Source organism: Panthera onca, chromosome B1 (genome assembly GCF_046562875.1).
Source record: "Panthera onca isolate mPanOnc1 chromosome B1, mPanOnc1 haplotype 2, whole genome shotgun sequence".
NCBI classification, from domain to species: domain Eukaryota; kingdom Metazoa; phylum Chordata; class Mammalia; order Carnivora; family Felidae; genus Panthera; species Panthera onca.
In genome coordinates, this window is record NC_138342.1 from 113,975,868 (window position 1) to 114,002,788 (window position 26,921).

Consider the following 26,921-nt stretch of genomic DNA (forward strand, 5'->3'; position numbering starts at 1 on the left):
GGGGCACATGCACCCCAATGTTTATAGCAGCACTATTGACAATAGCCAAAGTATGGAAAGGGCCTAAATGTCCATTGACCAATGAGTGGATAAAGAAGATGTGGTGTATACACACACACACACACACACACACACACACACACAAAGGAGTATTACTTGGCAATAAAAAAGAAATGAAATCTTGCCATTTGCAACTATGTGGATGGAACTAGAGGGTATCATGCTAAGTGAAATTAGTCAGAGAAAGAACTATCATATGACTTCACTCATATGTGGAATTTAAGATACAAAACAGGTGAACATAAGGGAATGGAAGCAAAAATAATATAAAACCAGGGAGGGGTACAAAACATAAGAGACTCTTAAATATAGAGAACAAACTGAGGGTTGCTGGAGGGGCTTTGGGTGGTGCAATGGGCTAAATGGGTAAGGGGCATTAAGGAAGGCATTTGTTAGGATGAGCACTGGGTGTTATACATAAGGGATGAGTCACTGGGATCTACTCCTGAAATCATTATTGCAATAATACTAACTTGGATGTAAATTTAAAAATTAAAAAAAAAAAAAAGAAAAAAGAAAGAAATTGGATTAGAACAGTACATACTGGCCATTGGCCACACCTGGTGCTGTACTACAAGACACCTAGGCTCTCGCCACCCACCAAGAAAGTCTGTTTATGCCGACCGTCTCTGCCCCACAGAACCCGGAGCTCAGGCCGGCCAACATGGCTGTGCAGATGGCACTTATGGCAGCGGGGACAACCTCTGCCAGTGCGAGAGATTTAGTCTGCGTGTGACGGGCTGGCCCTGGCACCTGCTCCCATAATGCGGTGCATGGTGCATCATTAATGACAGACCATCATGGCTCCAGCAAAGCTGTGAAACTCACCAGTTCAGCTCAAGAACCTGGCCAGAGTGCTGATATCACCACCTTCTGCTATCACCACCTTCCCAGGTCAGTAACGAGCAATGTTAGCATACGTAGCACATTTCTGTCGCTTAGGAAATCAGTGTCACAATTTACAGTTTATAAGCATATTTTCATACTTCATTCTTTGGAAGTAACAGCTGAAGAGAGGAGAGGAAAGTTTGTGAAGATTGTAATAGGTGATGAGCTGCCACCTGCCCAAAGTATCTTCTGAGAGACACTAACCTCTTTGTGGTACTAGAGCAAGGTCACTGGATTAAAAAACAAAAACAACGGTGCCTGGGTGGCTCAGTGGGTTAAGCATCTGAGTCTTGATTTCTGTTCAGGTCATGATCTCAGGGTCCTGAGATCCAGCCCCACGTAGGCGTCCATGATGAGTAGAGATTCTCTCTCCCCCCTCCAAATAAACACATAAAAGGCATAAAGCAAAATGGACTATGTCCTCTTTCAAGCTGCCACAGCCATACTGGAAGCAATTGTCTGAAAGTGGATTCTTTTGGAAAAAGCTAGCATCAAGTCACTATCAACATTTCTTTTAACCTAGGCCTAACCTCCAAAAGTATGATCGAGAACAGATTCTATTTGCAGTGGCATTAATTGTAAAAGGAGGATTGTTAGATAAATCTGTTAACTACAAAAGCATTTTTCATGAAGTCAGCTAGTTGATTAGTGGCAATCCCACTGTGCAAACTACGGCCCTGTTTTATTCTAATTGCACTATTGAGTGAACACTCAAATTCAAGTAACATGGGCAACATTGAACTGAATATGGGATTACAGAAGAGTTTTTCAGGAAGAAGACGTTGTCACATCTTCATGGTAACTGTTGACATTCTACAGGAGTTCATCAGGTGGGGCAGACTCAGTATTCAGATGTCTTAAGTATTTCAGCAGCAGTTACCTTGTACTCACCAACCAGGCCTTTAGCTGGAACTTTCTCCCTCCAAATTTGGGTATACACTATTAGCTATGTTTGAATCTTCACAAAATGTGTTCTTAAAGCCAACAGAGCCCAGGCAGGAGAGTCTTTTGGACAATAGGGTTTTGAATCTTTTCCTCACAGTACGTGGAAAAATCAAAGATTCAGATATGGCACAAGGTTCTCTGCAGTGCCTTGCACAGTTAACATCTCTTCATGGACCCATGTTCAACCATAAAAGATCCCTAGATGATTGTGGAAGGATTACTGAATGCTATCGATGAAATTGAAATGAAAGATCTGCAAGCTGTGGGATTCTCCAGCATTAATCAGCAACGTGATAACTCCAAATGTCTTAAAGGCCATTCCAAATGAACTTTTCTCCTTTGTTAACTGCCTCAGATACCTCACTTATTCTTTGGATGAAATGCTGCATTAGAAGTTTTGATAAGGATGACATGGTATACATGGAAATTTGTGACAAATTGCTGGAAGGAATACTAGCTAACTTGAATCCAAGATGACAAACATTGCCATAAAGGCTTTTTAAATTCAATATGCAGTTCAAGTTTTTAATTCCTGTATTTGGTGCTACCTAAGAAATTTGACTGCCAGTGGTGTGGAGGAAGAAGAAATAAGTAAATATATCAAAAGAATGATCAAGACCAACTTTCAGATCAGCTGCTAATCAGGCTCTGTGCTGACAGCTCAGAATCTGGAGTCTGCTTCAGATTCTGTGTCCTCTCTCCCTCTGTCCCTACCCCATTCATGCTCTCTTTTTCTCTCTCACAAAAATAAATAAATAATAATTTAAATAAATGCTCTTGAGTCTGCAAGTGGAGGCTGATTAGCCTTCAAATATGAATAGTTACATAAAAAATTGAACTAGCTAAACCAGACCATATAAACTTTTAAAAGAAGATGTAATAGCTTAGAGTTATCACTTGACGTATTTTATTACTTCTTTCCTTCCCAATAGGTAATTACTCCATTGTAATGTTAAAATTCAGGCTTATAAATGCTGTTTATGAGACTATAAAGAGTTTTTTTTTTTTTAATTTTTCTTCCTTTCACTAATCTCTCTTTGTCTTGCAGCCAGCTCAGTCTCTCACCATGAGAAAGAGACAGACGTCAGCAATATGTGGTGAAACAAGATTTAAAAAATAGAATACTCTCTAAAATAAGATAGTTTTAATGTTAATTACTCATAATTACTCAAACTTTTCATTGATATCCATCCAATGAATTAAAGAATAGTTGGCTTGAAATTAGTGTTTGAAAGTATTCTATCTTGAAAAATATATGGTCATGTATATGTATATTTTTGTAGATTAGATAGGCTATGCCTAAATTTTACCAATACAATTTAACAAAAAAAGTACTAAACTTATTTTCTTATCATAAATTTATACCTAGTTTCTCAGAAGATTTTGTCATGCCACTCTGCTGCCCTTCCCTGCTGGTTACATGAAATTAACAAAATTGATTTGCTGAGATATTTTTCAGATATTCTTCAAAGTCTTCAAGTTGGAGGGGGGTGGTCAATGAGATATGAACACAATTATCATGTGGATTTTAAGCTCCAACACTTACTAGGTATGTGAATTAGATAAGATAAACCCTCTGAACCTCAATTTCTACATTTTAAAAATAGAGAATAAATTTACTGCATAAAGATGTTATGTAGATTACATCAGATGATGTCAGTCCCTCTTACACGGAACCTGGTAGCAAGGACACACTGGAGGTGTTCTTCTCCTGCTCTGTTGTTGAGGATACTAGTGAGTAAATCTGTGTCTAAGAGGGAAGAATGTAGAGGCTTTTATGGGTGGATATTATTACTGCTAGTAATAATAATAATTAGTATTGATTGTATTCTGGATGACAATTGAAGATACTAATGACAGGTGTCAGCCACTTCTCATGTATAACATGAATGGGGTGCTTACACTCCCGTTTAATATTATATACAGAATTAAATTCTTGTACCCATTTGCACTACCCAAATAAATAAGGAATTGATTAAAAGTGGAATGCTAATTAATCCTTGAATTGATAAATATCCTTAGCTTAGATTTATTTAGCTTTCCAAATTAATATGAATTTCCTGGTTGCGTTATCGCCCTTTAAGGACCTGTAGTCCATATTATAAGGAAACAGCATTCCCTGTTCTGGATAATTCTAAAAATGTCAATATCTATTTCTATTCTTTTTAAATCAGGGATTTAAAAAATTACCTCCTCATCAAAGATTTATACAGAGTCCTATGTATCATGGCCCTTTATATTCATTGAAGTTACACAATTCCCTTTACAAATCAGTATTTTAGAAGATATCCTTGACCCCATGATGAGATTTGAAAGTCACTTTTATGTTTTCTGAAAAACACCAGCAATCTGACTATGGATAATTTATTTTGTGTATCAATAGCTCATTCCTTCCTATTGCTGAGTGGCATTTCATTATGGATATGCCCCCATTTGTTTATCCATTTCCCAGGTGGGGGGCATTTGAGTTGTTTCCAGCTGTTAGTGATTTGAATAAAACTGTTAATCATACAAGTATCTGTGTGAACACAGATTTTTTTCCCCCTTGGATAAATATCCAGAAATGAAATGTCTGGAATGCATACATAATTATATGCTTAGCTTTATAAAAAACTACCACATTATTTTTCCTAATGGTTGTATCATTTTGTATATTGACCAGTTATATATGAGATTTCAAGTCTGAATTATTCCGCCTATGTCCTTAACCCAAACTCCATCCCATTATACCCCTTGAAAATTCCTTCCTATTACAAATAATATAATAAAGCTTGTAGAATAAAATGATCTTATTTTTTTTTTCCTAATTGAACTTAAAAATTTGCTAAAGATGTTCTTCATGTTAAAGGCCTTCTTTAGTACAGGGCCACACACCATCATTTACCTACACCATCAGAATAAACGAGTCAGGCAAGTATGGAGGTGAGGGAGTCAGCATTACTTTGTTAGTGCCACTTCTGAACCTTTACTTCTCTACTCTTATGTAAAAAAATAAAATAAGTAATAATAATAATAATAATAGGAGGAGCCAAGATGGCAGAAAAGCATGGAAGTTTTTTGTGTGTCTCATGTCCATGAAATACAGCCAGACCAACAATAAACCATCCTACACACCTAGAAAACTGATTGGAGGCTTAACACAACAATCTGCACAACCTGAACCACAGAAGTCAGCAGGTACGTGGCGCAGAGAGGTGAACTTGGGGAGAGAGAAGCCGGCGGCAGGCAGGGCCTTTGCAGGCGGAGAAAGGACGGAGACTGGGGCGGGGGAGAATACGGGAAAAGCACCCCTCCCCAAAAGCAGCTGGAGAGAAAGTGGAAAATTAGAAATAGACTCAGGGACTAAACTAAAAAGGGAGAAAGGAGAAAGGAGAGGGCTTAAATTCCATTAAGACTGGAAACAAGGGGAGAGCAAAGGCTGCAACGCCTCAGCTCAATACCTGGCGGTGCTCTGGTAGGAAAGGTGAATCCCCAGGAACAGAGTGGGGTCCGGGAGGTTCTCAGGCCACACGGAGAAAAGCGGTTCCACTGCTGGAAGGACATTTGGTAGAGACTGTTGAAGGCCAGGTGCCTGGTCACAGCAGAACCCAGAGAACAGCCACATTCGCTGGTGCTGGAACAAGGTCGTTACGAGTGAAGCCGGGTGCCAGATGTGTGTGGTGATTTTCCATAATCCCTGAAAAGCTGCTGTTACACTATCTTTCGAACTTTTACCGGGGCGGGCTGTCACCTGGCCGCAGTCTCAGGGCACCGGCAGCAGCAGGGTTCAGCAAGGGTTCCTGGGTGCAGCCGACGTTCGTCCATTGCTCAGTGAGACCCTCCCACAGAGGGGCGGAACGGGCCAAAGCCGCAGTCCTTCAGAAGTAAGGGGCCAGGGAAAACAGCTGCATCTGAGACAAAACTCGGGAGAGGTACTACCTGAGTCTTGGTCACAGACAGTGAAAAAGCAGGGAGAGGATAAAAGCTGAAGACAGAGGATGGGTGCGTGATTGCTGATCGCAGAGAACAGAGTCCCCATACGAGAGACAGAGTAACTGAGTGATGCCATTTTCACTTCTACCGCGCATGCGCATACGCACCTACCTGCTCTGCAACAATACACCCCCGTAGCCTAGCAGTGCCATCTAGTGGAAAACGGAGCCATTACACTGAGCTCCGCCCAACTGGGCCAACCTCTCTCTTCAAGAACACAAGTCTCACCGCCTACTTAGTTTATGGACTATAAAGTGCTACATCGTCTGACTTCTAGGGGAAAACGAAGCAATTTCAGTTCTATTTCAATCTGTTAGCAGGTCCAGCTATTCAATTTTCTTTCTTAGTTTTTTCTTTTTATCTTTTACACTATTCTTTTTCTTGAATACAGAAAGAGAAAAAATTCATTTTTGTTTTCAATTTTTATTAAAAATATTTTTTTAGGGGCGCCTGGGTGGCTCAGTCAGTTGGGCGCCTGACTTCGGCTCAGGTCATGATCTCACAGTATGTGAGTTCGAGCCCCGCGTCAGGCTCTGTGCTGACAGCTCAGAGCTTGGAGCCTACTTCAGATTCTGTGTCTCCCTCTCTCTCTGCCCCTCCCCAGCTTATGTTCTGTCTCTCTCTGTCTCAAAAAAAAAAAAAAAATAATAATAATAATAATAATAAAATAAAAATATTTCTTTTAATTTTTTACTATTTTTTTGACTTTTGTGTAATTTTTTTCAAATTCTATCTTACTTCCATCATTCTATTTTAATCTACTTCAGTGAATTCACCTTTTCAAATTTTCAAACTATTTTCCTTCTTTTCTTTTTTCTTTTTCTTTTTTCTTTTTTTTGTTTCTTTCCTTTTTCTTAAATGCAGAAAGCGAAAAACTTCATTTTTACCTTCAATTTCTAAAAAGATATTTTTCTTTAATTTTTTCACTATATTTTTGGCTTTTACATAATTTTTTTCAAATTCTATTTTAATTCCATCATTTTATTTTTGTCAAATTCAGTGTATTCACTTTTTCAAATTTTCAAATGATTTCTTTTTTTCTCTTTTTTCTCTTTTTTGTTTGTTTTCTTTTTCTTGAATACAGAAAGAGAAAAAAATCATTTTTATTTTTAATTTTCATTAAAATATTTTTCTTTAATTTTATTCCAACTATATTGTTTACTTTTGTGTAATTTTTTTCAAATTCTATTTCACTCCCATCGTCTCATTTCAGTCTATTTCAATGTATTCATTTTTTCAAATTCTCAAATGATTTCCTCCCCACCCCTTTTTTTCCTCTAATTTGTCAAACCACTTTCAACACCCAGACCAAAACACACTTAGGATTTAGCATCATTTATTAGATTTTTGTGTGTGTGTGTGTTTTTGATTTTTTAATTTTAATATTTTTTTAATATTTTTTAATTTTAAGTTTTCTACCTCACTAATTCCTTTTCTCACTTCAAAATGACAAAATGAAGGAATTCACCCCAAAAGAAAGAGCACAAAGAAACAACAGCCAGGTGTTTAACCAACACAGATACAAGCAAGATGTCTGAACCAGAATTTAGAATCATGATAATAAGAATGTTAGCTGGAGTCAAAAACTGATTAGAATCCCTTTCTGCAGAGATAAAAGAAGTAAAAAATAGCCAGAATGAAATGACAAATGCTATAACTGAGCTGCAATCATGGATGGATGCAGCGGCGGCAAGGATGGATGAGGCAGAACAGAGAATCAGCGACATAGAGGACAAACTTACAGAGAATAATGAAGCAGAAAAAAAGAGGGAGATGAAGGCAAAAGAGCACAATTTAAGAATGAGAGAAATCAGTGACTCATCAAAAAGGAACAATATCAGAATCATAGGGGTGCCAGAAGAGGAAGAGAGAGAAATAGGGGTAGAAGGGTTATGTGAGCAAATCACAGCAGGAAACTTTCCTAACTTGGGGAAAGACACAGACATCAAAATCCAGGAAGCACAGAGGACCCCCATTACATGCAACAAAAACCGACCATCAACAAGGCATATCATAGCCAAATTCACAAAATACTCAGGCCAGGAGAGAATCCTGAAAGCAGCAAAAGAAAAAAAAAAGTCCCTAACCTACAAGGGAAGACAGATCAGGTTTGCAGCAGACCTAGCCACAGAAACTTGGCAGGCCAGAAAGGAGTGGCACGATATATTCAGTGTGATGAATCAGAAAAATATGCAGCCAAGAATTTCTTTATCCAGCAAGGCTGTCATTCAAAATAGAAGGAGAGACAAAAAGTTTCCCAGACAAACAAAAATTAAAGGAGTTTGTGACTACTAAACCAGCCCTGCAACAAATTTTAAGGGGGCCCTCTGAGGGGAGAAAAGATGAAAAAAAAAAAATATATATATATATATATCAAAAGCAACAAAGATTCGAAAGGACCAGAGAAAACCACCAGAAACTCCAACTCTACAAGCATCATAATGGAAATAAATTCCTATCTTTCAGTACTCATTTTAAATGTCAATGGACTCGATGCTCCAATCAAAAGACATAGAATAACAGAATGGATAAGAAAACAAGATCCATCTATATACTGTTTACAAGAGACCCACTTTAGACCTAAAGACACCTTCAGATGGAAAATAAGGGGATGGATAGCCATCTATCATGCTAATGGTCAACAAAAGAAAGCTGGAGTAGCCATACTCATATCAGACAATCTAGACTTTAAAATAAAGACTGTATCAAGAGATGCAGAAGGGCATTATGTCATAATCAAGGGGTCTATCCACCAAGACCTAACAATTGTAAACATTTACAATGTGGGAGCACCCAAATATATAAATCAATGAATCACAAATATAAAGAAACTCATCGATAGTAATACCATAATAATAGGAGACCAACACCCCACTCACAACAATGGACAGATCATCTAATCAAAAAATCAACAAAGAAACAATGGCTTTGAATGACACACTGGACCATATGGACTTAACAGATATATTCAGAACATTTCATCCTAAAGCAGCAGAATATACATTCTTCTCCAGTGCACATGGAACGTTCTCCAGAATAGATCATATACTGGGACACAAATCAGCCCTAAGTAAGTACAAAAAGATCAAGATTATACTATGCATATTTTCAGACCACAACTCTATGAAACTCAAAATTAACCACAAGAAAAAATTTGGACAGGTAACAAATACTCGGAGAATGAAGAACATCCTATTAAAGAATGAATGGCTAACCAAGAAGTTAAGGAGGAAATTAAAAAGTATATGGAAGTCAATGAAAATGATAACACCACAACCCAAAACCTCTGGCACGCAGCAAAGACAGTCATAAGAGGAAAGTATATAGCAATCCAGGCCTTCCTAAAGAAGAAAGAAAGATCTCAGATACATAACCTAACCTTACACCTTAAGGAGCTGGAAAAAGAACAGCAAATAAAACCCCAAACCAGCAGAAGACAGGAAATAATAAAGATCAGAGCAGAAATTAATGCTATTGAAACCACAACCAAAAACAAACAAAAAAATAAAATAAAACAAACAAACAAACAAACGAAAAAACCCAGTAGAACAGATCAATGAAACCAGAAGCTGGTTCTTTGAAAGAATTCACAAAATTGATAAACCACTAGCCCATTTGATCAAGAAGAAAAAGGAAAGGACCCAAATAAATAAAATCAAGAATGAAAGAGGAGAGATCATAACCAACACAGCAGAAATACAAACAATAATAAGAGAATATTATGAGCAATTATATACCAATAAAATGGGCAATCTGGAAAAATGGACAAATTCCTAGTAACATATACACTACCAAAACTGAAACAGGAACAAATAGAAAATTTGAACAGACCCACAACCAGTAAAGAAATCAAATTAGTAATCAAAAATCTCCCAAAAAACAAGAGTCCAGGGCCAGATGATTTTCCAGGAGAATTGTACCAAACATTTAAGGAAGAGTTAACACCTATTCTCTTGAAGGTGTTTCAAAAAATAGAAATGGAAGGAAAACTTCCAAACTCTTTCTATGAAGCCAGCATTACCTTGATTCCAAAACCAGACAGAGACACCACTAAAAAGGAGAACTACACACCAATTTCCCTGATGAACATGGATGCAAAAATACTCAACAAGATATTAGGCAACCGGCTCCAACAATACATTAAAAAAATTATTCACCAAGACCAAGTGGGATTTATACCTGGGATGCAGGGCTGGTTCGATATCCACAAAAAAATTAACGTGATTCATCACATCAAGAAAAGAAAGGACGAGAACCATATGGCCCTCTCAATAGATGCAGAGAAAGCATTTGACAAAATACAGTATCCTTTCTTGATAAAAAACCCTCAAGAAGGTAGGGATAGAAGAAAAATTCCTCGAGATTATTGAATGATGCAATGCTAATATCCTCCTCAATGGGGAAAAAAAATGACAGCTTTCCCCCTAAGGTCAGGAACAAGACAGGGATGTCCACTCTCGCCATTGTTATTCAACATAGTTTTGGAAGTCTTAGCCTCTGCCATAAGACAACACAAAGAAATAAAAGGCATCCAAATCGGCCAGGAGGAGTTCAAACTTTCACTCTTCTCAGATGACATGATACTCTATATGGAAAACCCAAAAGATTCCATAAAAAAATTGCTAGAATTCATTCATGAATTTAGGAAAGTTGCAGGATACAAAATCAATGAACAGAAATTGGTTGCATTCCAATACACCAACAATTAAGTGACAGAAAGAAAAATCAAGGAATCGATCCCATTAACGATTGCACCAAAAACGATAAAATACCTAGGAATAAATCTAACCAAAGAGGTGAAAAATCTATACACCGAAAACTATAGAAAGCTTATGAAAGAAATTGAAGAAGACACAAAAAAATGGAAAAAGATTTAATGCTCCTGGATAGGAAGAAGAAATATTGTTAAAATGTCGACACTACCCAAAGCAATGTACATATTCGATGCAATTCCTATCAAAATAACACCAGAATTCTTCACAGAGCTAGAACAAATAATCCTAAAATTGGTATGGAACCAGAAAAGACCTGGAATAGCCAAAGCAATCTTGGAAAAGAAAACCAAAGCAGGAGGCATCACAATCCCAGATTTCAAGCTGTACTACAAAGCTGTAATCCTCAAATCAGTATTGTACTGGCACAAGAACAGACACTCAGATCAATGGAACAGAATAGAGAACCCAGAAATGGACCCACAAACGTATGGCCAACTAATCTTTGACAAAACAGGAAAGACTATCCAATGGAATAAAGACAGTCTCTTCAGCAAGTGGTGCTGGGAAAACTGGACAGCGACATGCAGAAGAATGAACCTGGACCACATTCTTACACCATACACAAAAATAAACTCAAAATGGATGAAAGACCTCAATGTAAGAAAGGAAGCCATCAAAATCCTTGAGAAAGCAGGCAAAAACGTCTTTGATCTTGCCCACAGCAACTTCTTACTCAACATGTCTCTGGAGGCAAGGGAAACAAAAGCAAAAATGAACTACTGGGACCTCATCAAAATAAAAAGCGTTTGCGCAGGAAGGAAACAATCAGCAAAACTAAAAGGCAACCGACAGAATGGGAGAAGATATTTGCAAATGACATATCAGATAAAGGGTTAGTATCCAAAATCTACAAAGAACTTATCAAACTCAACACCCAAAAAACAAATAATCCAGTGAAGACATGGGCAAAAGACATGAATAGACACTTCTCCAAAGAAGACATCCAGATGGCCAACTGACACATGCAAAAATGCTCAACATCACTCATCATCAGGGAAATCAAAACCACAATGAGATACCACCTTACACCGGTCAGAATGGCTAATATTAACAACTCAGACAATGATAGATGTTGGCAAGGATGTGGAGAAAGAGGATCTCTTTTGCACTGTTGGTGGGAATGCAAGCTGGTCAGCCACTCTGGAAAAGAGTATGGAGGTTTCTCAAAAAACTAAAAATAGAACTATCCTACCACCCAGCAATTGCACTACTAGGCATTTACCCACGGGATAAATGAAAGAAATTTATTTTCGAAAGGACACATGCACCCCCATGTTTACAGCAGCACTATCAACAATAGCCAAAGTATGGAAAGAGCCCAAATGTCCATCGATGGATGAATGGATAAAGAAGTGGTATATCTATACAATGGAGTATTACTTGGAAATCAAAAAGAATGAAATCTTGCCATTTGCAGCTATGTGGATGGAACTGGAGGGTATTATGCTAAGTGAAATTAGTCAGAGAAAGACAAAAATCGTATGACTTCACTCATATGAGGACTTTAAGAGACAAAACAGATTAACATAAGGGAAGGGAAACAAAAATAATATAAAAACATGGAGGGGGACAAAAGAGAAGAGACTCATAAATATGGAGAACAAACTGAGGGTTACTTGAGGGGTTGTGGGAGGAGGGATGGGCTAAATGGGTAAGAGGTACTAAGGAATCTACTCCTGAAATCATTGTTGCACTATATGCTAACTAATTTGGATGTAAATTTTTAAGAAATAAAAAATAAAACAAGTAAAAAAAAATAATGTTTTTGAAGGTCATCTCGGTTAGTCTATTCCAGTAATGTCTTGCCTCCTAATCATTTTTCCACAATAATCAGAGTCCTCGACATTTATCTTCTCCTTTCCTTTTTTTTCCTGAGTTCTAACACCATAATTTCAATGATGGTCATTAATGTTAGTCATCAAGTATTTTGTTCTCTCTTCCTTCTACGCACATGTTAGGATAATATGCAAGTTCCCCTGTTCTAGCAGAAGAGTTGTGAGCAGAAGTGATCTGTCATTTCCTAGTCAGATAATTTAATTGCCAATTTGTGATACTCTAGCGTATTCTTTCCTACTAGTATGTCAACAAGCAATAATTGAATTTATGTTTAAAAAAATTAAAATAATGGTTACTGCTTCAGCTAGATTCCTAAATCGTTATGAAAAATTGAGCACATCAGCAGACTTGTCAAGGACTAGTAGTATGAGTGAAATGTAAACCTTTGTTGTTTTAAGCCACTGAATTATATGTATTGATAACTCAGCATAAGTTGTCCTATCCAGCCACTGAGTAATGTAGATATTGTTATGTAATGTATAAAAGAAGAATTAACTTATTAACCAATATGTAGTATTGGTTTATAAATTGGCTGCAGGTGGTGAGCAACTCTTAGGCTAAGCTAGAAGGATGGCAATACCTATTATACAGTGGCAAAACAGTGAAATTCTTACCTATGATAGGAAATGTATTTTATGAACTCATAAATCTAGACAAGAGGTTGGTAAACAAATGCTAGTATGTGTTGGCTATAGCTGTTAAATTACTACAAGAAAGAGATGATCTTAAAAATCTTTCTATGGTAGCAAACAGAACTTCTACTAACCCATAAGAGTCATACATGATCAGGGAATAAAATTTTATTATTTTAAATCACTGAGATACTGAGGTTGCCGGCCCCCTCTACTTATGCCTATTCTGACCAGCATACTCGAAAAACTCAATGTCTAATTAGATAATCCAGTCACAATTGTCTTCATTCAGAAAGTCATTCTTGGCCTTACACTGCTCCTTTTTATAAACTATATTTATTTTACCTATGAAATCTTAAGCTTTATCTTTGTCTTCCTGCTAAACATAATTTTACTCTTTGGAAGGATTATATTTCTAAACATTCATATTGTAGAATTCTGTGCTATCAGTAAAATTGCCTTTAAATTCTGTTGAGTTAATTAGTCTATTATTTCTCTGAAATTCCCAGCCCTGGTCTATCACTGAAATAATAAAAACTTCCAATCTTGGCCCTTGTAAAAGTCTTTATTTTTTTTCATTGTTCACATTTGTCTGTCTCCTGCTCTGTATCCCCACCAGCATGACAATGACAAAATTGAATTTAGCTCAAGCCCCATGATCCTGGAAAACATTATAATTAAATAAACCCCCTTTCCCACACCTTTGTTTTCCAGGAATGGATTACAGCAAGGTATCATTCTTCCCTATATGACTTAAGTAAAACCCAAGAATATTTCATTTGTTTACCTGTGAGAAGGCCAGATGCAGGCCCTACAAAATGCCATTCTTTGCCTCATAAATGATTAATTGAATTGTTCAGACTCAGTGACTAATCTGGATAAAATATCTGCTATTTTGACTTGACCAAACTTCAGCTAAGTTTCTTTCCTACTTCCTGCTGCCTGGACTTTGACCCCTGCTCCCCACCCTGAGTAGGCATATAACCCCTTCTCAACAGCTCCTCCAGAACAGAAACCTATCTCTGGGGAAAACATTCCCTAATCAACTATCTGATTGGATCACGTATTTATCCCACTTAACCATACCCATTCTTTCTAATCTTTTTCAACCCTCCCTCTTTAAAAAAGTCCTTTTTGCCTTACATTTGAGATATTTGTTGATCCTGTGGTCAGTGTGTTCTTCCTATTAGAATAGTTCTCCTCCCCCTTGGACCCTGCAATAAACCTTTTAAGTAGTTTTTTCTCATTTACGTCCTGATTTACGTTTTGACACAAAATACACCTTTGGCAAAATTATCACAGTTTCTGAAGTGTTATGTCATATATCAAGGTAATGTAAACATTATCACCAAATATAAAGGAATTCTTATGAAAAATTTAAATTCTCAAATTTAGTATGCCATGTTCCCATAGAGGTTCTCTGATATTACCCCTGCTTAGCCTGGTAACAGCAAATTTTGATAATGCATTTTTTTAATTCTTTTATTCCAGATTCATTGTCCTTTCCTTTCCTCAGTGGCACAACCCTACAATCACATTTGCCTATAGAATTTTGTCTATACTATTATCTATACTAGGAATGTTGCCCCCACACTCTTCACTATCTCATTTTCCTTTTCAAACGAAACACTCAATTTGGAAGTCAGTTCTTCAGAGAAACCTTCCTCAGACCTGCACATCTGTTTGCAGTCACTTTTTTATACTACCTCATTACTAAATACTTCTCCCACCAAGCCCTGAATTGTAATTGTGTCTTACTTGACAGGTGGAATGGTCATTCCTTTCAGGGGGGAAATTACTAAAAGATAATGCTGATAATAATGCATTCTGCAAAGCCTGAGTTATTCAACCTAGAGTGCCCTTATAAGGAAAACAGTGGAAAAGTCCAGAGTGGTTTGACATTATCAGTCTGGTCAACTCCTATGTGCCCCAATAATATGTGTTCAAGATAAGCCCCATTTCCTATGGATTTGCTCCTAATCTCCTGGAGAGAATACAATTGATTCTAATAACAATTTACACAGGCAGCAAAGTACAAATCTATATCAAGGGGAAATGCTCCTAAAGGCAATCACATGTGAAAGATGTTACCTATTACCAGGCACACAATAAAGAAATCTTTTTATATTATTATGCAGAACAGATAGACCCCTATTGAATGTTCCTGAATAGGATCTTGATTTTAACTTTGAACAGAGAAGGCCTACTGAAATGTTTGATTCAAACAAGAGATCCCTTTACTCCAAAGGTGAATTCAAGCAATGCAGAGAGGTTACAGTGCTTTTTCACCCACTTCTTCTCTCTTTTTAAATGAATCTTTTCCTCAACAAAACTTAAAAATGTTGACAAACTTTAAACCTTTGTCCTAAGCTCTCTTCTATTTGCATTATTTCCTAGTGTGATCCTATTCATAACCATGTGTTTTAGTAAACAATGACTCTTACATTTATTTATTTTTTATTTTTTTTTAACACTTATTTATTTTTGAGAGAGCATGAGCAGGGGAGGGGTAGAGAGAGAGGGAGATACAGAATCTGAAGCAGGCTTCAGGCTCTGAATTATCAGCACAGAACCTGATGCAGGGCTCAAACCCACAAACTGTGAAATCATGACCTGAGCCAAAGTCAGAGGCTTATCCGATTGAGCCAACGAGGCACCCTTAGACTCTTACATTTAAAACATAAACTAACAACTCTGTTTAAGTAAGTTTTATAAGTATTGAGGGATGAATGTATTTAAATCAAAATTGTACATTCATATCCTCAGTATCTTTCTTTCTTAGTAATTTGCATAAAGACAAATAGCACGAAAGGCCCAACTGCACAAAAGTCTTTGAGCAGAAAGAGACCCAAAATTTTGGATCTGAAGCTTTTATATCTGGTGGTTAGGATCCATAGGAAATATTATACATAATTATGAATATAAAAGTTAGACATAAAAGATAGTATTTGTTTGCAATGAGAAGGTAATTGCCACAAATTCCAAATGTAAAGAAGTTGATGGATACTACGGACACCATTCCAAAACATCGTATGTCATCAGGGCAAGAAGCATCAGATGCACATACATTCAAATAATTTGGATGCCCAAAACAAGTGATGTTGGACTCCAACATAAAAATTCTCTATTGTACTGAGAGATTAAATATACAAAAGGACAAAAGTCAGACTACCTGTCTGTATCTATCATCTATATTTGTATCTATATCTATGTCTATCTATATCATCTATATCTATGTCTATGTCTATGTCTATGTCTATGTCTATGTCTATCTATATCTATATCTATATCTATATCTATATCTATATCTATCTATATCTGTAACTCTAACCCATAATCTTCAGCAATGAACCCAGGAAGTCAACCTACTATCTATAATAATCAGAATAGGGAGTCAGACTACTATAGCCAACAGCCATTCCCAGAGGCTAACATACAATCCTTGTATTATTTGGTCCCACACAACTGGGTTTTGATTTATAACTGAAAGCTCCTCTAAGTTTTGCTTCCTTTTCCAACTTAGGCACTGGGGAAAGCCAAATATTGATTTTACTAATCACATAGGATGTCTTGCTTCTATTAAGCTTCTCCATGCCAACGGCTGTCAGTCAGTGCACATCCGAAGTCTTCTTTACATCCTACTATAAAGTCTTTCCCACCCTCTGCCTGTCTTTGAATCTCTGCCAAACTCAAGAACGGTGGCTGTCATGAGCACACTATGAAGGCGCACACATGATCTGTATCTTTCTACAATGTCAGCTTTATTCAGTCATGAAGCAAGGTTAACATAATTATAAAGCAGATTCAGGATTCCAAACTCAATTAAATTTCACCACGTGTTTAAACTTGGCTTCTCACACATCACACAAAGCAAAGCACAAGACAAGTTCCACAACACAAACAAGATAGAACAGGGGGTAGGAGGAGGGGGTAGGAGGTTAATGCAAAGTCAGTCTATGAGCATTAGTTGAGATAAGGCCTTGGTCTGGTCTAGATCGGCTCTCGGCACTTACTGTTTATTATGTTTAAGCAGTGGAGGATCTCTGTTCTGTTCACAGATCTACTGGGCAGATTCAGAGCCTTCAGTGGCAGCTGCCTTTTTGATGTGGTCAGAGGTGAAGGAGTCAGTGTCAAGAAAGTCTGACAGTTTGCTCCAAAATTCCTCCCATTATAAAGGGATTTAATCAGTCTTGAGGCTTCGGCCGACCTCCTCTGTTTCTGCTGGTTATCAGTTGTGAGTGTCATCAGGCAGGGCTGGCTTCAGAGATATCTGGTCTTAGCTTCTTGGATGCTTGCATCTCTGCTTGACATAAATTACTGCTTGACATGAGTGACTTCATCTTGCTTTCCACAGTGGTTGACTCCCTTGCTATAGCAATCTTTGAATAAACAGCCCATGCTGTTCTCCTTTAAGAGGTCTGGGTTTATTTTTACAATACTGCTTCGAGTTCCCTAAAAACACAGGAATTCTAAAAAAAAAAAAGTTCAATTTCATGATTTTAATAAAGATTTATTAAATTTTCAATTCATTCATTGCAATAGCAAGTTCTTTTTCTGGCAGGTAAAAATTCCACTTTGACTTCTTCATATATATCTTCATATTTTTCTGTTGATTGTAAGGCTTTTCCACTCACTATCTTCTGACTCTGTTCATCACAACCTTTTGTTTGTTTGTTTGTTTTTCTTTACAAAGGTATACCTCCTGGGCACAATGCTAGGTGACTTAGCACAGTGGAAGGTAGAGTATTCCTAGAAGTCTTTTCTACATGAGGACAACCAGTGATAAATATATGTGTAAGTAGCATTAGGCTATAACCAAACTAAATATATCTCTTACTCATTTTCCTTGAAGCTTGATCTCTAAGAATAAAAAAAAAAGGCTTTTATCATTCCAATACCACCATTCACTAAGAGGAAATCTGACAGAGAAAAAATAAGAGAGTGGAAAGTGATAGTAGATTAAGCTAACATGTTATTGTTAAAATATCTTATTTTCTGCAAATGTTACACAAACTTACAGACACATTGCTAGGACTCTTCCCCAAACCTTGGAACATGACCATGAAAGAAAGGACCCTAAGGCATAAATCTCATTACTTTCACGATAATTACATCTCTGATATACCATAGTTATATGAACTTTTGACTTTCTTTCCCCTACTCCCATACAATTATGGTTAGTCTGTCAAAGAAGATCCTCACAGATCAAAATGGAAAGTTCAGAAGACCAATGCCCCTTTGAGCAGAAGACTGGAGACAGTTTTGTGGGAAGAGCAGACAGAGAAGACAAACTCTGAGGTAGTGCATTAGCTTACAACTGGACTGGGAACTAGAAGTAAGAAATTTCTGCAGGAGATTGTGCTCCAGAGCTCTGAGGGTTTATATATTCATCTTACAGGTTCAATGCTGGGTTTTTCTTTGCAGTGTTCTTCCTTCATTTTAATGCCAAGTGGTCAATGCCATAATAGCTATGTAACTTGTACTTTGGAGAACTAAGAGAGATTCATATCTTCCTCGGAGAAAAGTTAGTGAAGGGCATTATGGTTTTTCTTGCCTCACCTCATGAAGCTAGCACATTGGGTCACTGTTCCTATGTCTCTAAGAAGTAACTAAAACCAATGGAAGAGTGTTTGGTAGTGTTGAGGCAAAAAAGAACAGGAGAAGCAGAGAAAAGAAACAGAAAATGACAAGAGAGACAAAGACACAGGGGAGAACATGGCAAGAGAGCAGGTGAAAAATCTCTCCTGATGTTACTTCATAACATTTTATGAAGTATTCTAGGGAAACAAGAAATCACTACCCAAGGGAATATGCCAATTCATAATTATAGTATTAGTTAAGTTTATTATTGATAAAAGAAATCATGGTGCATGTATGTAGGTGGTCGCTACGTGAGTAAAAATTCATAAAGGATTTTCAGTACTATTTTTCTGTAAGTAAAGCTACTGTTGGGACACCTGAGTGGCTCAGTCAGTTAAGCATTTGACTCTTGATTTTGGCTTAGGTCATGATCTCATGGATTCATGAGATCAAGCCCCATGTCAGGCTCTGTGCTGATGGCACGGAGCCTGCTTGGGATTCTCTCTCTCTCTCCCTCTCTCTCTCTCTGCCCTTCTCTGATCACTCTCTGTCTCTCTCTCAAAAAGTAAATAAATAACTTTAAAAGTGTTAAAAAAAAAATAATGCTACCGTTAAGCTTTAGAAAGCAGTAAGAAGTTACTCAATTTGCATCAATACATACATTAAGCCTACTCTGATAACTTGTTTTATATAAATTTTTATCAGTACCTCCTATGGTTGTCCCTGACATTACATTTACTTGACTGTACACATGATTAGTCACATTCTTCAGCAATCCCCAGTTAGGTTAGGTTAAAATTAATTTCCTACACATTACTATATTCTACCACAGTGACTAGCAGTGCTTGGGAACTTCTTAAAAATGAAACTTTGAGGTTCCCATCTCAGACCTACTATAGCAAAATTCTTAGAGTGGAGCCCAGCTATAGGGTTGGCCAAAACTCAAGTGATTCTGTCACGCTCTTAAGTCTTGTTTACCATAACTATTCACCCAGAGGTATTTAACTACTATCTTTATTACTGTATCATTTTAACAAATGTCACGCTATAGCCAACATGATTTCCCACCATGACAATCTAGTCATATCACTAACCTGAGGGCTCTAAGCATAATCTTCCCACCAGGTTACACTTCCTTGTCATTGATGCAATAATGCATGGAAACAAAAATAAGTGTGCAAACTAAAGAGACAAATTATACTTTTTCTTTAAGTCAACTGAAAAAAAAAGCATATTTGGTAAAAGAGTTTCTGTATTATATTTGATTTAAATTTAAAATTATAATACAGATGTATTTTCATTATAGTCACATATTCATACTTTAAAGTATTTTTAAATAAGAGTATTTTATCCTTGGTTCTCAAATGGATTTAAATACCATATTATATGGCCTTATGAGCTCAGGGCAAAACAAAACCAAGTTCAGTGTATGCTTAAGTGTAATGGGGAACCTCCAATGATGAAGCAGAAGGCATATGGGAATACTTTAGGGAAAAGAAAGGAAAGTCCCTTCTAAAGTGTTACTCTTGAATATCTCACCAGAGTTAATAACTCAAATTTACATTGTCATTATCTAGTAAAGGTTTTACCATGATATGTTCAACAATAATGGTTCTCCACACAAATTTCCTTTTGAAAAACAAAGGCAAATTTCCTTTTGAAAAGTAAACCTTTATCTCAGGTCTCAAATAATTTAAACAGATAAGTTGTTCTGGAAAATTCCAGTAAACCATCCAACATATATTTAATTTGAGATTCAGAAGGAAAATGAAAGAGAATGTTAGAAGTGACAATATATGAAGATATATTGACTGAACATACCCCAAAGCTGAAGAAAGACACTAATCCACAAATTCCAGAGTTTTCTGAAAATTCCAGGTAGGATCAGGGAAAAAAAAAAATCTGGGCCTAGACAAATATTGAAAAAATGCAAACCATCAGAGAAAACAAAACCAGAAAATAGTCAATGAGCAATAATTAGAAAAAGTGAATTGCTTTTAAAGGAGCAACTACCAGACTAATAGTTATCTCCTCAACAACAACTGAAGCCAGAAGACAGTAGAGTGGTGTCTTTTAATGGGCTAGAGATCAAGATGTTAACCTAGAAATCTATAGCAAGGAAAATGCAGTTTGTATTTGTGTTTGCCATTGGAGGATCTCAGGAGCAGAATATGTACTGGCTGAGAAATATGAAATGCAGAAAGAAATAAAGACCTTTCTTGAACTGTTCTGGCTACTATAAGAAACAATCATAGGCTTGGTGGCTTAAGCAACAAAGATATATTTCTTACAGTTTTGGAAGCTTAAAAGTCCAAGATCATGGTGCTATAGATTCAGGATCTGGTGAGAATGTGCTTCCTGGTTTATAGACCTATCTTCTTCCTGGGGCCTCATATGGAGGAAGAGATAAGAAGGTCTCTTTTATAAAGGCTTTAATCCCATTCTTAAGGGTTCCACCCTCACAACTTAATTATTTCTCAAAGGCCCCACCCCCTAATACCATCACACTGGGGGTTAGGATTTTAGCATGACTTTGGGGGGAGACACAAAAATTTAGTCCATAATACTCAACCTTTATGCCTAGAATTCAAGCAGTTTACTAGGTATCCTGCAAAAGCTTCCAGTAGTCATTATCTTCCATTGAACCTGAATTTTTCATTCTTAAACTACCTCCACAGCCTAGACTCCCATTGTCTTTGGGTAATCAACATCAGCACTCTTGATGTGCGTTTATGCTCTGAGCAAACATGTTCACCAATATATGACTCATAATTTTGACTCCCAATGATCAGGTACAGAATGCAGTTTGTTTACCTTTAGGAAACCTTCCTCTCTTATAATTTATTTCCTAATCACCGAATTATCTCCCAAAGACTCCCAACTCCTAATACCATCATATTGAGGATTAGGATTTCAACATATGAATTAGGGGAGGGGAGCAAATATTCACTTCATAAAAAGACCCAATAAACTTACAAGTGTATAGCTAAGTCTCTTAAGCACTGATTTTATAAAACAATAAAAAATAATGTTTCATGGGTGTAGTAGAATAAGTTGGAATTTAAATATTTGAAACCAGTAGCATATAATTTCAAAAAAGATCTTGGTTTGCATTGAAATACTCTGAAATATTTGTATTCAAATAAATGTATAAGATGATAAAAAATTAAGATAACATAAAAGATCAATTGGGCAAATAGGAAAGACAGAATAGCATTGTATGCTTAAGTCCAAATTTATGTCACTATCATAAATATATGTGGAAATTTTTCAAAAGAGAAAATAAAAGCAAAAAAGTTACATACTATTAAGAAACATTTATTAAACTGGAAGATACGTAAAGTGTGAAAGTAAAATTATACAAAAAATACACCAAGAAACTATGAATCATAGCATTACCATGAGACAAAATAAAGTATAAGATAACAGAATTACTATCAAGAATTATCACGTAATAAAAAACAATGCAACATAAAATTAAGACAGTTCTAAACTTGTATGGACTAATAATATAGATTAAAATATAAACAGCAAAAGATATTAGAAATACAAGATTTAGACAAAGTCTTAGTTCTTATTAAAGAAATAGATACATTCCTTAAGTTATTGTTTAAGCAGATAAAAAAAAAAGTCATTAAATATGAACAACTCTATGCCCACAAATTTGTTAACTTAGATAAAATGGACCAATTCCTTGAAAGGCACAGTTTATCAAAAATCACACAAGAAGAAATAGACAAGTTGAATAAGCTTGTATCTGTTAAAAAAGTAAGTCAATAATTAATGACCTTCCAAAACAGAAAATATCAGTCCTATATGGGTTCACTAGTGAATTTTTCCAAACATTTAAGGAAGAAATTATACCAATTCTTTATAATCTTTTTCAAAAGATAGAAGGATAGGGAATACTTCCTAACCTATTCTATGAAGTGAGCATTATCTTAATACCAAAACTAGGAATACCTCTCATGACCATACATATAAAACTCCTCATCAAAATACTAACAAATCAAATCTAACAATGTATAAGAAGAATTATACACCAAGGAACAAAAAGACTAGCCATAGACTGGGAGAAAGTATTTGCAAAAGATACATCCGAAAAAGGATTGTCATTCAAAGTTTGTTAAGTAGTATCAAAAGTCAACAATCAAGAAACAAGCAACCTGATTAGAAAATGGGTCTCACAAATCTTAACAGACACTTCACAGAACACATGGATTTGACAAATAATCATATGAAAAAATGCTCAACATATGTCATCAGGGAGATGCAAATGAAAACAAAAATGAGATACCACTGTATACCTATTAGTGTGACCAATATCTGGAACACTGACAACATCAAATGTTGGAGAGGATATGGAGCAACAGGAACTTTCATTCATTGCTGGTGTGAATGAAAAATGGTACTGTCACTTTGGAAGAGAGTTTGGTGGTTTCTAGAAAAATAAGCATAGGCTTACCATATGATCCAACAATCATGCTCATTGGCATTTGCCAAAAAAAAACAATTGAAAGCCCATGTCCACAAAAACAAAACAAAACAAAACAAAACAAAACAAAACAAAAACCATGTACCTGGATGTTTATAGCAGCTTTATTCATAAGTGCCCAAACTTGGAAACAATCGAGATGCCCTTTAGTAGGTGAGTGCATAAAGTGTGATATGTTCACAAAATGGAATATTATTCAGCACTAAAAAGAAATGAGCTATGAAGTCACGAAAAGGCATAGAGGAAATTTAAATACATACCACTAAGTGAAATAAACCGATCTGAAAAAACTAAATAATACTGTATGATTCCAACCATATGACTCTGGAAAAGGGAAAACTATAGAGACAATAAAAACATGTGTGGTAGTCAGAGGTTGAAGGGAAGGAGGGATTAATAAGCAGAATACAAAAGATTTAAGGCAGTGAAACTACTCTGTATGATATTATAAAGGTGGACACATGCCATTTTAAATTTTTCCAAATGCAGAGACTGCAAAACACCAAGAAGGAACTCTAATATAAACTATGAAATGTCCCAAAGTAGGTTAGCAATTGCAACAAATGTACCACTGTGGTGGGGGATATTGATATTGAGGGAGGTGATCTAGGCCTGTGTGGGAGCAGGCGGTGTATGGGAAATCTCTGTACCTTTTGTTGTGAACCTAAATGACTTTAAAAAAAAAAGTATATTAAAAAATCACTAAGGATGTATACAGTCTGAATAACATAAATAACAAGCCCAATCTAAGGTACCAGCACAAAATACAGAATGAATAGCTTCAGAAGACACTCTTATTTACAAAGAGAACATTTTAGAATATTGACAACATATAGGATCATAAAACAAACTCAACAGATGCCAAAGGGCTGAAATCATAGATTTTATTCTCAACTTCAATATAATTAAGCAAAATATCAGTTCTACTCATATCCCATCCCTAAGGAGCACATAACAATGCTTGGAGATTAAGATCCACACTTGAGGAATTGATCTAAATACATTCCCCCTTTTCTCCTTTCAACTTAAAATATTGCATAAACGGAACAGAAATACAAATACAAGATTTGGGTTTTTATGATCTTTGTTCTTTTTCTTTGTTTTTATAATTTCATTTTTTTAAGTTGTTTTTTTTTTTAATTTACCTTAAGTATAGATATTTTACATGTGCTTCTTGTCTCATTTTGTCTTTAACTTAATTCTTATTAATTAAAATAGTTTTATTCTTTGATTTAAAAGATTATAGGTTTGTAAACAAAGCATAATATAATTGAAAAGAGATTTTTGTAAAAATATTTTAATCATGAAATCAGTAATCTTTCTGAATTGATAAAAAATTACATAAAGTATCTTTATACTTTGTTTTTCTCCTTCTAAAAAAAGTAAGTTATTTTCTTTGAATGTGCTTTTTTTTAAAAGTAACATTAGCCCTTTCTTTTTTCTTAAGCTTTAGCCATATGCCATTAATTCTCATTGAGGCTAGTTTTTAGCCAGGATCATATTAAAGTATTGATTTTAGATGTTATCTTATTATCTTGCCAGATGGTATGAGAGTGAAATCTCATCTTGGGATCCTAAGAAATGAAATAACCTACTTTCCAGAAATAGAAGGCTGTTGCATGAGAACACTCTTTATAGATGTTTAATTTCTAATGATGTTAAAACATGAAAAACAAAATGTAGTTGAACTCTACTGAAAGTTAAGTATTTTAAATATGTCCCTGTCAAAAACTACATGATAAGGTTGAAATGACATTGCAGCTACTCATTATAGCATCAGAAGTTTAAAACCATAAGTAGTACTATTTTACCATGAAATAACAAAGTCAGTTAGACTACTAGTTGAAACTGGCATTTGGCTTGAAACCCCTTCTGTGTTTTTGTTTTTGTTTATTTTTTTTAACTTTTAACTCAGTACACAGAAATTAAGATACAGATATGACCCAGAATTTGTACAGAATTTTCATTCGCTGGAAGGAAGGAGTTGACCATTCACTAAAACAACAGCAAACCAACCTTTTAATAAGAGGAGAATTAAAAAGTACATCTTTCCCTTGTGAATTTATAGCCACAGATTAGTGTATCAAGGACTAACGCTAACTAAAAATTAGGTTTTTCACTTAAAGGAATGCACCTCTGCTCTTCCTGTATTTTAAAATTCTGAACAGTAAAGGTGAAGAAGAAGGAGTAACCCATAATCACTTCTTGCATTCATGGGAATAAGGTCTCAAAGTAAAATGATAAAGGTGGTTAGCAGCAGGTTTGGAGTGATCATTTTTAATTTTTAATTTTTACTTGTATTTTTGAGTGTAGTTGACAGGCAACATTACATTAGTTTTGAGTGTAAACCAGTGATTCAACAAATCTCTATGATGCTATGCTTACCACAAATGTAGCTACCATCTGTTACCATACAATGCTATGATAATACAATTGACTATATTATATGCTGTACCTTTTTTATTCCCATGACTTATCCCTTTTATCACTGGAAGCCTGTTTTTCCCACTTCTCTTCACCCATTTTGCCCATCTACCCACCCGTCTTCCCTCTGGAACCATCGGTTTGTTCTCTGTGTTGATAGGTCTGATTATGTTTTTGGGGTGTTCATTTTTTAACAGTTTCAATTATGAGAGAATAAAAAAATCCACTTATGTAAGGCAGAGACACTCTAATAGCTTACATCCATCCCCCCCCCCCCAAATGCTTATCAGATACCAGGGAGTGTCCAACTCTTGGATTAAATTAATATATTTACTTGTCACAAAAAACTTATGAGTCAAATGCTATTGCTATCACTGGTTTGCAGAAGGGAAAGTATGTGGAGTTTACATAACTTGCCCAAAATCTCACAAGTAATATGAATTCTTGTTAAATACTGAGGATTAAATGTCTTTTTTGCAGATCAAATGGTTCTCCGACAATAAACCTGATGTAGAAATATAGCCAGCATCCAAGTGGACACAGCATAGAACTATGGAAATATAGACAGCATCCAAGTGGACAGAGCAAAACACTTTTTTGGCAAAAAGTGTGTCTGAATAGAAAAATAAGCACTTATGAAGGGAAAAAGATTTTTAATCTGAATATCCAAAAATAGAGAGTCTCTCTGGAAACGTATACAACAGAAAAACACTTTAAAAAATTAGTAGCATGGGGCACCTGGGTGGCGCAGTCGGTTAAGCGTCCGACTTCAGCCAGGTCACGATCTCGCGGTCTGTGAGTTCAAGCCCCACGTCAGGCTCTGGGCTGATGGCTCCGAGCCTGGAGCCTGCTTCCGATTCTGTGTCTCCATCTCTCTCTGCCCCTCCCCCGTTCATGCTCTGTCTCTCTCTGTCCCAAAAATAAATAAAAAACGTTGAAAAAAAATTAAAAAAAAAATTAGTAGCATCTACAATATATAGAGAACATCTACAGCTCAACGCCAAAAAGAATAAATAATCAAATTAAAAAGTAAGTGAAGGATCTGAATAGACATTTTTCCAAAGACATATAGATAGGAAACACAAACGCAAAAAGATGCTCAGCATCACTAATCATTAGGGAAATGTAAATTAAAACCACAAGGAGATATCACCTTATACCTGTCAGAATGGCTACAATAAAAAAAGACAATAACAAGTGTGGGTGAGGATGTGGAAAAAAAAAGGAACCAACTCTCTTACACTGTTGATGGGGATGCAAAGTACAGTAGCCACCGTGGAAAACTGTATGGAGGTTCCTCAAAAAATTAAAAAT

The 26,921-nt window shown here is 36.0% G+C and overlaps 1 pseudogene; it reads left to right on the plus strand.

Annotated features, from left to right (window-relative positions):
- The first annotated feature begins 921 nt into the window (after positions 1-921).
- Positions 922-26,921, plus strand: part of LOC132693007 (exportin-4-like) — a 31,974-nt pseudogene continuing 5,974 nt past the window's right edge.